Source organism: Saccopteryx leptura, chromosome 4 (genome assembly GCF_036850995.1).
Source record: "Saccopteryx leptura isolate mSacLep1 chromosome 4, mSacLep1_pri_phased_curated, whole genome shotgun sequence".
NCBI lineage: Eukaryota > Metazoa > Chordata > Mammalia > Chiroptera > Emballonuridae > Saccopteryx > Saccopteryx leptura.
In genome coordinates this window covers 126187973-126202488 of record NC_089506.1, presented here as the reverse complement: position 1 = coordinate 126202488, position 14516 = coordinate 126187973, and positions in this window count along the sequence as shown.

Below are 14516 nucleotides of genomic sequence, written 5' to 3'. Positions count from 1 at the left end.
AGGTCCTGAGTGGGAACAGCATGGAATTAAGAAAATAGGCTTAGAGCCCTGGCCGGTTGGCTCAGCGGTAGAGCGTCGGCCTGGCGTGCAGGAGCCCGGGTTCGATTCCCGGCCAGGGCACACAGGAGAGGAGCCCATCTGCTTCTCCACCCCTCCCCCTCTCCTTCCTCTCTGTCTCTCTCTTCCCCTCCCGCAGCGAGGCTCCATTGGAGCAAAGATGGCCGGGGGCACTGGGGATGGCTCTGTGGCCTCTGCCTCAGGCGCTAGAGTGGCTCTGGAGGCAACAGAGCGACGCCCCAGAGGGGCAAAGCATCGCCCCCTGGTGGGCATGCTGGGTGGATCCTGGTCAGGCGCATGCGGGAGTCTGTCTGACTGTCTCCCTGTTTCCAGCTTCGGAAAAATGAAAAAAAAAAAAAAAAAGTAAATAGGCTTAGAGTAAAAGGATGGGCTCAGGAAGCCTCTGCAATGCTGATGGCAAGAACAGAGCGTGCTCAACACCCGCTTCCTGTTTTATTTGTAGGGCAAAGTAAGGCCTTTAGCAAATCAAAGAGATCTCTGATCACATTTCCAAGGCAACCCAAGAATTCTACCAAGTGCAGAAAACCCCCACCATACATAACATCTTAACCTCACAAGACAAAGGATAAAAGAAACTTGCCTCCAGTCTTTCTGGGGGACATAGGGAACAGGATGAGTATAAACAATCCAGCACCATAGCAAAATAGCCTTTAGCAACTTCACAGAACAAGTGAGGTGGGAGGTTGGGCAGACTGTCAGTTTACTGTCAATTCCCCACACCTCTGTCTCCCAAAAATCTTAATTGCAAAGACCCTGTTGGCTTTCAGTTCCCAACAAAAAGGAAAAAAAGAGTAAGTCTGTGATCAGTCTGCTTACATGTTTAAGCTGAAGTGGGTAACGCCAAGCAGGGGCCTCCCTGTGGGGCCAGCAGCTGCCCTGTGTCTCCCCTTACTACTCTTGGGGCAGTAAAGCTCTGCCCCAGCCCCTTGCTTCCCACAGCACTCGAGCCTCAACCAGGAGGCCTTAGTAATGGGCACAAAGTGGGGGGCAGGCTCACCTGGGTACTAGGGGAGCAAGTGTCCCAAGCATGAAGGGCTTGGGGTGCCTGGAGCCTTGGTTGTTCTGGAGGCCACTGGTTCTGTGGAGCCATCAGAGTCCCACCTCTGTCTGGGGCTGGAGGCTGGACAGGGAGTGGCCCTGAGCATTTGGGCCCCCTGCCCCAGGCCCTTTGGGTCCAGCCCCCTGGATACTTTTCCTCCGCCTTGTGCCACTGCTACCCTTGCCTCATCCTGAGCTGTGCAGGGTGAGGGGGTCATCAGGGCTCCCTCTGCTCATCTAGGCCCTGACGGTGAGACTGTCACTTAGTTCTTCCCACTGGCTGGAGCCCTTCCCCTCCCTGTTTGCTTCCTGTGTCTGTGCCCTCCAGGCCACCCGCACTGCCCTTCCAGCCTTGGTCAGAGGTCCCTGCTGCCTATTCCTCCCTCCCCTACTCCTGGATGCTCCTCAGCCCAGCTCCTCTGCTGCCCACAGCCCTGTCTTCCCTCCATGTCTCATGGGCACAGGGAAGTGACACTTTACAGCTCAGGGCAGCAGTTCTCTGTGCTCATTTGTCTCACCTGCTGATGTTTGCCCCCAGGTCCGCTCTGACTGAGTTATGGGGTGATCAGGCAGAAACTCAGGATGCCACCCATGAAGGACTGGTGGCCAGAAGCTCCACCCAGCATTCAGCCTTCAGAGACAGGGCCAGGGACCGAGCTGGTAGCTACATGACTGCTGCTGGCAGTGGCCTGCTCCCATGGCCCATTCATGGCCTGAGGGCAGCTAAGCAGTAACTGCAACTATACTTGCTCACCAGGTGAGGTGTGGCACCTATCACAGGCTAGGGACAGTTGAGGAGGCTGGCTGAGCCCAACACTGAATAGTTAGGGATCTAGCCCAGAGGGCACCTAGCAAAAACACACTGCCCCAGACTCCTGTGCAGGCCTCCAGCCCCAAGCCTCAAATGCAGTGGCCATTTCTTCTACCTCACATCAGGACCTGTGGCCAGGCAGCGTTCAACTCCTCCCCGTGGATGTCCCTGGGCCTCCAGGGATCCACTGGGATCTCCCCTGCAGTTCCCAGTGATTCTCCACATCTCCTGCTCCCACCCCCATGTCCATACCCATCTGGGGAGTGGCCTTGTCCACTCTCAGGGGCCTAAAGACCATCCTTATGCTGGCAACCCCAAGACAGCCTTGCAGCCCAGGATCTCTAAGGACCTCTCAACACCTCACCTGATCCCAGCTCCTGTCTTCCCCTCACACCCACACTCAGGCCCAGCAAGTCCTGCAGCTACCCATGCCCTGGTGCACAGCCACCCAAGGCTGGCAAAGCTGTTGGCCACCCTGGTGTCTAGAACAGCTTTCAGACAGAGTAGGTATTCGGTGAATGCAGGTGAGTGAGGGACACTCAGGAAATAGCACTTCCACGTGCCAGAGCCACCAGTTTGGCCCCAGGACACCTGCGTCCCTTGCCTGTTCCCTGGTCCAGCCTCCTGTCCTCCCCTGCAGCCCATTCACCATGTGGTGGTTGGAGGAAGGCCCCCAAACTTCCCCTGTGGCCAGGTCTCTGTCCTCTCTTCCTTAGCCACCATTAGGGTCTCACCTGCTGAGCCAGCTAATGCAGCCCCATCCATACACTGTGCAGCTGACCTTACTTTGGATGCCTCTCTCTGACCATATACTCATCAGGAATGGGTACCAGCTGAGGTATGACCCAGGTGTGGGCCCCCTTGTTCCATGATTTTGTCTCTGGTGATAAAGCTTGGTTCACCTAGGACATCCCCTCCCTGGCGATGGAACATGGAGTTACTATTCCCCCCTATGTCCCCCTAGTCTCAGTTTGAAGCATCCCAGCCCCAGGGAACTGAGGTCATGACCCCAGCCCCTCCCCCAAGGTGGAGGGAGGGCATCTTCACCCACTGGTCCTTTCCCAGGCCAGATGAAAAATGGCAGCCAGGCCTTTGCAAGAGCCATGGGTGTGGAGCTGAGCTTTGTGTCAAGCTCTGCACATCACTTCCAGCCTGTGGGGAGGGTGAGCCCTTGCCCAATCTTCCTGTGCCAACCACAGCCCTCCTTCCCCATGACTCTGCACCCACTGTGCTCAGTTGAACTGCCTGGGGGCTCTGAGGTGTGGGACATGGCCCAGAGGCTGCTGACAGCCTGTGTCCTACACCATGCCCCCCTCAGAGATGCCAGCTTAAGACCGGGCTTCCACATGGGGCATGTGTAGTTGGTATGCATGCAGAGCTGCCCAGGGCCACACAGGCTCTTGGTTCCCCCTTGGTTCCCTCCTTCTCATGCAGAAGGGTGGACCCAAACCAAAGGATTGGGTTACAGTGTTAACATACTGTTAGCCCACCAAGGCACCCCATCCCTAGAGTCACTTTTTGCTCATAGGCTGCCATATGTGCAGTGGGCAGGATGGCAAAAAAGATAGACACAATGCTCCCCCCCCTTAAAAGCAGCTGTAGGGTCCATGTGGCCAGGTGCCTGCTTGGTGCCCAATGGTGGGACATCCCTCCCTGGACCCTCTGCATCTGCCTCTGGGCTTTGGTGTCTGGGAAATGGCTGTGGTGGGCTCCCTACTCCCCTCATCCCTTCTAGGAGCACTGTTCTCCCCCCACCAGAGTCCCTTACTGGTTGTGGGGCTGTGAGGAGCCAGCCTATTTCCTGGTTCACAGGGTACCCCTTGTTTTTGGGGATAGGGACCATCTGGCTGCCATTCAGGGTCTGGCCCACATGGGGTGGACATCTGCACCAGACCCCTCATCTGGGTCTTCATTTCCCCAGGACCAGGCCAGGGGGTATTTGTCCAGACATCTGTGCCAACCCCTTCTGGAGGCATCCTCACAGGCAGAGGCCCCAGGGAGCAGGGGTCAGCCTGGCCTTTCCTGTCCTGGGCCTGTCCACAGATGGAGAAGTTGCTGCCTCAGATCCAACAACAGAGTGTTTTCTAATCTAGGAGGAAGTATCACTCCAGGCCACACAGGTCAGTGCCCAGGCTACTCCTCCTCCCTCACACCTCCTGTCCCAGATATTTGTTCTTTTGGGAGCCATGAAACCTATAGGGGGTTCCCATGGTAAGGCCAGCTCCCATCGCCAGCCCTGTGAGCTCCACAGCCAACAGTCAGAGGAAGGGCCTGGAGTCATGGGCCATAAGAACTGGGTCTACAATGAGTTGAATGGTGGTCCTGAAAATATGTGCTCCATTCCCAAACCCAGAACCTTAGGATGTGACATCATTGCAGATGTAATTAGTCAAGATGAGGTCCCACTGGAGTGGGGTGTGCTCTAACTCAATAGGACTGGTGTCCTTATAAAAAGAGCACCATGTGAAGACAGACACACAGTAGAGCCATGTGATGATGGAGGCAGAGATTGGAGTGATGTAGTTACAGCAAAGGGATAACAAAGATTGCCAGTAAACCACCAGAAACTGGAAAAGGCAGGAAGCGGTCTGGCTTGGACCTTCAGTAGGAGCACAGCCATGCTTGATTTTGGACTTGTGGTCTCTAGAACTGTTGTCTTAAGCCCTCCAGGTTATGGTCATTTGCTATGACCCCAGGACACTGACGCACCATAGCCACTGGGCGGCAATGAATGCAGTTTGCAGGCTCTACTACCACAGGGTGGTGGGGTGCCTGCTTTGCAGGATGGGTAGAAGGCATTCCAGGTTGGGGTGTGGAGGGTTTGAGCCTGGCCTGACTTATGGGGAGCCTGGTTGAAGAACAGTCAGTAACCAGAGACGCAGGCAAGGGGGACATTGAGGGGGCCAAGCCGGGGGGCTACTAGCACTACTATTTATTGATGGGTGAGACCTTGGTGGTCCCAAAATGGAGTCTCTGTGGAAAGGGGCACCATTTAGACTGGGCAGTAAGTGTGAAAACATCAGGCACCAAGGCCTTCTGTGGGCCTTACTCTGAAGTAAGGGACTAGCATGTCCCTTCAACCCCCATGGGCATCTACTGGGCTACTGAGTGTGGGGTATGGATAAGGGGCCTCAGGGAGGTCAACTACACAAGATGCCATGGGAGCCAGACAGGTGTGACATGACAAGGTAAGCACGTGAGCCCTTGGCAGGGCCTGCTGCCAGCCTCCATTTACTGGCTGTGTGATGTGTAGAGACAGGTGAGTACTGTACCTTTTTGGCCCTGTCACTCTGGAAGCCTAAGCTGGGCCTCAGGTGAAAGGGCAGTAGGAGCTGACCCCTCCTACAGAAAGAGAGGCTAACCACCCTTGGAGTTAGCGCTAGAGTCAGGGTTCATGTTGGGGTTGGTGTGGGTCAGGGTTAGGGGCCATAGATGGTGTGGGGTGGAGCCCATAGTTATTGTTAGGATTTCTCCTTATTGAAATGGGTATATCCTATGGGCCCTTCAGTTTATACAGACACACCCTTCACTGGGGCTAAACCCGTGCCCTGTAGTTTACATGTTTCTCACTCTCCAAGCAATGGGAAAGGGAAAGTGTCACCCCACTTTATAGCTATAACAAGGAAAAGCTATAACAAGGCAGGAGAATAGTTGGGATTTAAACAGGGGCTTTGCCACAGCAGGTTAAAGGTCACCGCCCCTCTCTAGCTCCTTTGCCTCCTAAAGCAGAGCCTTTCTTAGGGTTAATTGGGTTGGGATGTTTGTTCAGCACTGGCAGGGAACCAGCCCTGGGCAGCATGCATACCAACCAGGTGGAAAAAAACAGGAACTGACAGGAAGGGCTGAACCAGGGTATGCAAGAGACTGTGTCCCAGCCTCTCTGCCCATCACTGCCTGGAGCCCTATGTTGCTACCGCCATGGAGCACATGGGTAACTGTGTCCTCCTCAGCCCAAGTTGATGCTTAAATGCTGGTAATAAATGTCCCTAAGAACTGGCTGCCTGCAAAGGTGGCTTCATTTCTTTTTTGCAAAGTAGGGGGCATCTGTGTTAGGCTTGCTCACTGGTTTACAGTTGCAAGCCCTTTGCCTGATTAGTGTGTTAGCATGTGGCAGTGCCAGATGTGTATGGCCTATATATAAATTGACCAACTTTTTTACAATAAAAAGGAGGACAAAAATAAATGGAAGGAAACAATATTGTAAATAAAAGAAATATTTTTTCATTGCAACAATAATACACTATAATTTAAATGCATAATAAAACATTTGTAATATTTTATATTGTAATTATGCTTACATGCCTACTAATTTTTTTTTTTTTACTTTTTCTGAAGTTGGAAATGGGGAGGCAGTCAGACAGACTCCCGCATGCGCCCGACCGGGATCCACCCGGCATGCCCACCAGGGGGCGATGCTCTGCCCATCTAGGGCATCGCTCTGCTGCAACCAGAGCCATTCTAGCGCCTGAGGCAGAGGCCACACAGCCATCCTCAGCACCTGGGCAAACTTTGCTCCAATGGAGCCTCGGCTGCAGGAAGGGAAGAGAGAGACAGAGAGGAAGGAGAGGGGGAGGGGTGGGGAAGCAGATGGGCGCTTCTCCTGTGTGCCCTGGCCGGGAATCAAACCCGGGACTCCTGCACACCAGGCCGACGTTCTACCACTGAGCCAACCGGCCACGGCCTACATGCCTACTAATTTTTAATAATAATTGTAAGAAAAAACTACTCATTTAGATACAAATATGTCACATCACATGCAATGGATTGACTCTGCATTGATCAAATATGGACATTTACAGATTAGTCTTCCAATATCAAAAAAGAGGACATGTAGGAGGACGCTTTTCAAGGAAGGACAGAACTTACAAAAGATGGACTGTCCTCCCTAAAAAAGGACAATTGGTCACCTTACTATACGAGGCTACGGGTGCTTGTGCTCAGGGGGATTGCGGATGTGCGAGTTGCCTGCCTGCCACTGTGAGGGGCCATTTTGTTGTTTGTTTGCCTGAGAGGCGGTTTCCCCTACCTGTGTGCTTGTCTGCAGTTGTGATACTTTATTAAACGGGATGGCCCAATCCTTTCCAGCTCCACAGTTTTTCTACCGTCTGCCTCAATCTAATGTGAACCTGCCTGGCCTCAGCCACCGGCATTACATCTGGTGTAGTGGGCAGGATTCGGAGCAGATTGGTATGGAGCCACCAACACCCTTGAGGGGAGGAATAGAGGAGTGGCTGTTCCCTGTGGCTCTCCTGTTGGGGACTGTGGGCTGGTTGTTTTTTACAATCCTATGAGAAGAAACCAAGAACTCTGTGCGAGAAGCTGAGCGAGGTCGAAAGCTCCAAGGTGAGCTGAATACTGAGCACCAACAATGATGTGAACTGGAGCAAGTGCTGGAGAAGAAGGCTGACTGGGTCCAAGAGTTGCAGTGTGAGGTGCAGGCTGAGTGCCAATAGTGCCTGAAACTGGAGTGGTCTCTGAACAAAGTTATGGGTTCATGAGTTGCAGTTTGCCCTGGAAGCTGAATATTGGCAACAATGGCTATTCGAGAAACAACTGCAGGTTCAGGAGCTCAAGAGTCAGCTTCAGGCTGGGAGCTGGCATCCATAGGAGCCGAAGCTGGCGCTGAAGATGGAGCTGCATTCCTGCCAGCGGAGTGGCTGAGTCAGCAGCAACAGGCGTTTCTGACTCTTCTGAGGGGGAGGCTCAGGCTGCAACTGCTGTCCGCAGACTTGGAGCCTGACTGGTGGTTGCCTAAAAGGTAAAGACCCAGCAACTGAGAGTTCCTCAGGGGCAGCCACAGCCTCCTCCCCAGGTAGTGGAGCACTCTGTGATCTGGCCCTATACCCGGGAAGAACTGATGGAGTTGAGGGGTGAAATTCAGGCAGAAAAACCCTGAGCCCCTGGCAGCCTGTCTGGTGTGGCTGCGGAACACAGGGGGGTGGATGGCATCAAGCTCTCCAGAACCAAGATGAACCATAAGGCTGTGAGGGCTGCTGCCTGTGCTGCCCCACCCACTCCCGACTAACAAGAGAAATGGGCCTGTGAAAGTTACCCGAACACAGAGGTAGGTAGATTTGATTGTGGCTGGGGCAGACAGAAATTAGATGGCAAGCCTAATGAAGTCTTGTTAGAGCTCTGGCGGCAGCTTGAGTCAGAACAGAGGTTCCAGCCACTGAAAAAGCAGGGGAAGCAGGTGGCCCCAGCATCTGCCAGGAAAATGGCTGGCGTTCAGGTTGCAGGATCCCCAAGACCTGTTATCCCAGTTTGAATAGGGGGAAGGGCAAGGGACCTGTCCAACAAGGACTGGTGGGGGCCAAAGGCCCCATGTGAAATTGGCAATCCTGCCTGCCTGCGCCCTGTCACTGCTGGAGGGTAGTGCACCACAGCACCTGCAGCGCCACCCGCCTACTTGCAGGCCTGAGTTTCCCAACCCCCAGCCCCTGGCCATACGTGTGTTCCCCGCCCCCACTCAGGTCCATCCTCTGAGTCCTGGCAGTCCTACGCTCAGCTGGTGAAGTCTCAGCTCCTGCGCACCCTGCCACCCACGGTGGTCTAGGGCCCTCCTCACTTGGCTGACCCACTCGAATTGGTCCCCTTCTAATGTGCAGTGTGACATTCGAATAAAAACTATAAAATACATTAATAGGCTTGGTAAAATAACTTAAAAAGAACTGGTCCAGTAAGTACAGCACATTCCCGGAATAGATGAGACCAGACTCCCAGGATGAATAAGACAGATGAGTCCTAGAGATAGGGAAGTCGCTAGACTCCCAGGATGACTAGGAGCTGATAAGTCCTTGAGATAAGGAAGTCGTAAAAACTCCTAAGATAGTTAATGTGACCACATCCTAAGGGATAGATAGGGACATTTCCAGCTGGGGGCTTTCAACTGTATGACTGGTTACTAAGGCACATGACTAAAATTTGATTTGGAGGAGCCAATTGCTAAATGCCAAATTCGCTTCTGTATGAACTGCTTGCTTGCTACGCTATAAAAACCCCTAGATTGTAGGCGCTCGGTGTGGCTCTTGTGACTACCACTTGAGGGTCCACCCCTGCGCAGGTTAATTTTGCTTTGTTTTGTTCTCTTTTTCTCTTGGCCATAAAACTTTGTCTGAAACTCTCCAAACGTCTCCAGTGTCTGTTTTACCCGGCGAGTGTAACATTTTATGGGGGCTCGTCCGGGATTGCCCATTACGGGAATCTTGACTGGGGACAGGCGGAACAGCTGTTTGAGCTGGTGAGTATTTTGTTGTAGAATTTCTTGTTTTTGTAATCTGGCTCCGGAGCACTTACAGTCTGTGGTGGCAGACAGGACGCTGTCAGTGACCCACCCAGACACTCGGGCCAAAGGGCAGGACGCTGCCGGCCGAGGTTTCTGTTTCTGTCTGAAATCGATCGATCGTTTCAAAGTAGTGAGCTCACTCGCGCCGCGCCGCGCTGCTGTCTGGTTGTTTGTTTAGCCTGAATGATTGTGTGGGAAATTTTGTGTATTGCCCTCCTGGGATTTGCTGCACTGTTGTGTTTGGTATTAATTTGTTTGCCAGTACAGTGTGATCAACGCTCGTCTATCTGGATCACCCTGCTTATAGGGTGGGGAATCCTGTGTGTTGTCTTTGTAGGACTAGAAGCATACCTGGCTGAGAAGAACAAGTACCGCGAGATGGGACAGCAAGAATCTACTCTTAAATCCCCCCTTGATTGCATTTTAAGTAACTTCTCTGATTTTCAGAAGAGAGCTCAGGGTTATGGGGGACCTCCACCCGATCGAGAAACTCTCCGGACCTTAAGCCAAGTGGAGTGGCCATCTCTTAAGGTTGGATGGCCATCTGAGGGAACCTTTGATCTGCCCATAGTTTTTGCAGTAAGGGCCATTATATATCAGGTGCCTCACTCAGATCAATATGTGTATATAGATGTTTGGATAGATGTAGCTACAGACAAACCTGGGTACATTAAGAGGTGCATAAAAGCAAATCAAAAGGTTAAGAGAGCTATTTGTGTGAGCGCTGCGGACATTAAGCCTCGCCCTCCCTCCGCTCCACCTGCACCTGAAAGAAGCCTCCCAAATCGTATCCGGTCCTTTCTGATGTTACTGAGGATATAGTAGACCCTGTAAATTATCCTCCTCCTTATCAGAAGCCCAGGGAGCCAGATTCAACTGTGCCCGAGAATGTCCAGAGTCCTCCCCACACCGGGGGGGGGGGGGACCCCTTATGCTCAACCTTCCTTTGCTGAAGGTGCCCCAATGTTACCTCTTAGGGAGGTGTTGCCCCCACTAGATGAAGGACCACATGCACTGTCCCAAATGATTTATATTCCTTTTTCTACTAGTGACATTTATAATTGGAAACATCAGACCCCGTCATTTTCAGAGAAACCTCAGGGGTTAATTTCTTTGCTTGAGACTGTTTTCAGGACCCATCAACCAACTTGGGATGATTGCCAGCAGCTTTTGCACACTTTGTTCACAACGGAAGAAAGAACCCGCATCAGCCAAGAAGCTGAAAAAGTATTTAGGGAAGAGGGGGGGCACTGAAAGGGAACTAGAGAGGACGCTCCCCAGGAGCCCCCCCAGTTGGGATCCAAACAATGTCAGGGATAGGGAATCGCTTACCCAATATCACCAGGCTCTATTAAGGGGAATAAGGGCAGCTGCTAAGAAACCAACCAACTTTAGTAAGGTAGGTGAGGTAACTCAGGGGAAGGATGAGTCCCCTGCTGCATATTTAGAGCGGCTAATGGAGGCCTACCGGGTTTATACCCCTATTGACCCTGAGGCAGAGGAAAATCGCAAGCTAATAAACATAACCTTCGTCACTCAGGCAGCCCCAGACATTAGAAAGAAGCTCCAGAAAATAGAAGGATTTGAGGGAAAGAATAGGAGTGAATTATTAGAAATAGCACAGAGAGTCTTTGTCAATCGTGATGACCCTGAGTTAGGGAGAACAGCTGTAAAACTACTCTTGGCACAGCAATCAAAAGGACCAAAAGGGAAACAGCAGCCCTTTAAGGGAAAGAAGGGAACTTTCCCGCAGAAGCAACTAGATAAAGACCAGTGTGCTTATTGCAAAGAGAAAGGTCATTAGAAGAAGGATTGCCCTAAGCTACAGGCCGTAAATCAGGAACAAGGCTCACAAGTTTTGCTCCAATTAGATTGACGGGGCCAAGGCTCCATTTCTGTTGGCCCCCAGGAGCCTATGGTCACACTGTCAATTGAAGGGAAACCAACTACCTTCCTAGTTGACACGGGGGCCACTTATTCTGTCCTAAAGAGACCACTTGGGACATTACAAAAGGAATCCACAAAGGTAATAGGGGTCACTGGCAAAGCTGTCTCATATCCTCGAGCCACTGCATGGATTACAGACCTGGCCCGAGGGACTATTACTCATTCATTCCTGATTATTCCAGACTGCCCTTACCCGCTGTTGGGACGAGATTTGTTGCAAAAATTTCAAGCAACAATAACCTTCAACCAGGAGAAGAATGCAGAAGGCAAGGTATTAGTGACTGTGCCAATATCAGAAGAATACCTGATTGCCTCCCTCCCGGAAGGTAAGAGCGGGTTTACGGGCATCCCCGAGGAAGTAAAGCAGCAGGTTCCTGGAGTTTGGGCAGAAAACAATCCTCCGGGATTGGCAATACATCAGCCGCCTGTAGTAGTGCTGTTGCGGAGCGATGCCAGCCCAGTACGCATCAGACAGTATCCTGTGCCTGCTCGGGCTAAACAGGGTATAGCACAGCACTTGAGGCGCTTATTAGAAGCTGGGATTCTCTGGGAATGCCAATCTGCCTGGAACACTCCTCTACTGCCAGTACAAAAACCTGGAACTCAGGACTATCGCCCAGTGCAGGACCTGCGTGAAGTGAATGCTCGGGTAGAGACCATACATCCTACTGTGCCAAACCCCTATACCCTATTAAGTTCATTGCCACCGACTCATGTTTTCTATTCAGTATTGGATTTGAAAGATGCCTTCTTTTGCATTCCATTAGCAAAGCAAAGTCAGGAAATGTTTGCCTTTGAGTGGAATGATCCTGAGAATGGACTTTCAGGCCAATACACTTGGACCAGGCTCCCTCAGGGTTTTAAGAATTCCCCAACCATATTTAATGAGGCTTTGTGCAAAGACTTACAGGAGTTTCGAGCCGGCCACTCTTCAATTGTGCTGCTGCAGTATGTGGACGATCTCCTTATCGCAGCCCCAAACCAAGAGAGTTGCCAAGAAGCTACGTTAGAACTACTCCAAGAATTGCAACGGATGGGCTATCGAGTATCTGCTAAGAAGGCCCAAATTGTCACCCAAACCGTGAGTTACTTGGGGTATGACTTGAGGGGAGGACAACGTAGTTTGTCTAGCCAAAGAATTCAGACTATATTACAGATTCCTGAGCCTGTAAGTAAAAGACAAGTACGAGAATTTTTAGGTGCCGTGGGATATCGCAGACTTTGGATACTGGGATTTGCAGAGCTGGCCAAACCTTTGCATGAGTTAACACGGGGAAAAGAGGAACAATTTGTATGGACAGAGGAGGCACGAGAGTCTTTTCAAAAACTTAAGGAGGCCCTAGTTGCAGCCCCGGCATTAACCCTGCCAGACTTGTCTAAGTCTTTTCAACTATTTGTGACTGAGAAGAAGGGCATTGCTCTAGGGGTCCTCTGTCAAGAACTAGGACCTTGGAAAAGACCAATAGCCTATCTGTCCAGAAGACTAGATCCTGTGTCATCAGGATGGCCCAATTGTTTGAGAGCACTTGCTGCTACCTCCATCCTTCTTAAGGAGGCCAGTAAACTGACTCTGGGTCAAGACATTCAGGTCATTGGAGAGCACTATTTAGAACAAGTGCTGCGGGCTCCACCGGATAGGTGGATCTCGAATGCCCGACTAACACAGTATTAGGCACAGTTGCTGAACCCCCCCGCAATACAATTTTTGAAAACAACGGCCTTGAATCCTGCTACATTGCTCCCGTTGCCAGACTCATCGGTGATCCATGACTGTAGACAAATATTAGATACCATTACAGGAGCCAGACCAGATCTACGGGATCAGGCCTATGAGAAGGCAGATTTAACTCTGTTTACAGATGGAAGTAGCTATGTTCGGGATGGGCAAAGGTATGCTGGAACTGCGGTGACCACATAAGATACTGTGTTATGGAAAAAGGCACTGCCTAAAGGCACATCTGCACAACGGGCTGAGCTTATTGGACTCACACAGGCCCTTAGAATTGCTGAAGGGAAAAGTGCCAACATCTATACAGACAGTAGATATGCCTTTGCCACTGCCCATGTACATGGCGCCATCTACCGGGAGCGTGGGTTGTTGACAACTGCAGGAAAAGAAATTAAAAATAAGGATGAAAATTTAGCTCTATTAGAAGCCATTTGGTTGCCTAAAAAGGTGGCAATAATACATTGCAAAGGACATCAAAAGGGGGATTCCCCTATAGTAAAAGGAAACCACTTTGCTGATCGAGCGGCACGGAATGCAGCAGAAGAGGAGGAACACACTAACCAACTGCTACTCATCCCACCCCCTACTTTACAAATAGAACCGAGGTATGAGCCAAAAGAAGAAGAGAAAGGTAAGCAACTAGGGGGTAAGAAAAGTAAACAGGGATGGATAGAATTACCAGACAGCAGAATATACCTACCACAAGGAGTGTTAAGACAAATAATTCAAGAAATACATAGCAGCTCCCACTTAGGACAACAAAAACTAGAACATCTAGTAAGAAAATATTATGAGGGAGCGGAAATCAGAGATATCATACACTCTGTTGTGTCTAGGTGTCAGGCCTGCGCCAAAGTAAATGCTGTCAATAAGAAATTACCTCCTCTCATCAGGCACCGAGGAAAAGCTCCTGGAGAACTGTGGGAAGTAGACTTTACCGAAATGACTCCAGGGAAATTAGGCTACGAATATTTGCTTGTTCTAATAGACACCTTTACTGGATGGACTGAGGCTTTTCCTACAAAAGGAGAAACTGCTTCAACAGTTTGTAAAATACTTTTAAGAGAAATCATTCCACGATATGGCATTCCCATTGCTGTAGGGTCAGATAATGGACCTGCTTTTGTGTCCAAAATATCACAGGAATTGGCAAAAAGATTAGGGATCAATTGGAAATTACACTGCATTTATTGGCCTCAAAGTTCAGGGCAAGTCGAGAGGATGAATAGGACCCTTAAAGAGACTATAATTAAGTTAAGAGAGGAGACTGGCGAAAATTGGGTAGAGCTACTCCCTTTTGCATTATATAGGGTTCGAAATACACCTTATACAGGAAAATAGACTCCTTATGAGTTAATGTATGGGCAACCAACTCCTTTGGTTCCACAAATAACAAGGGAAGAAATTAAGGGTTCTAATCAAAGTTTTCTAAAGTCCTTACAGGCATTACAACTAATACGTGCAGAAGTACGGGCGCTTAGACACCAGCAGAAGGGCCAACTCAAAGGACTTCCACTGCCAACTCCACCGGAGCCAGGACAATGGTATCCCAAATAAGACTGTTCAAGAGGCACTTCTAGCAGTACATCACCCAAGGACTGACTCCCACGTAGACGGGTCCACACACC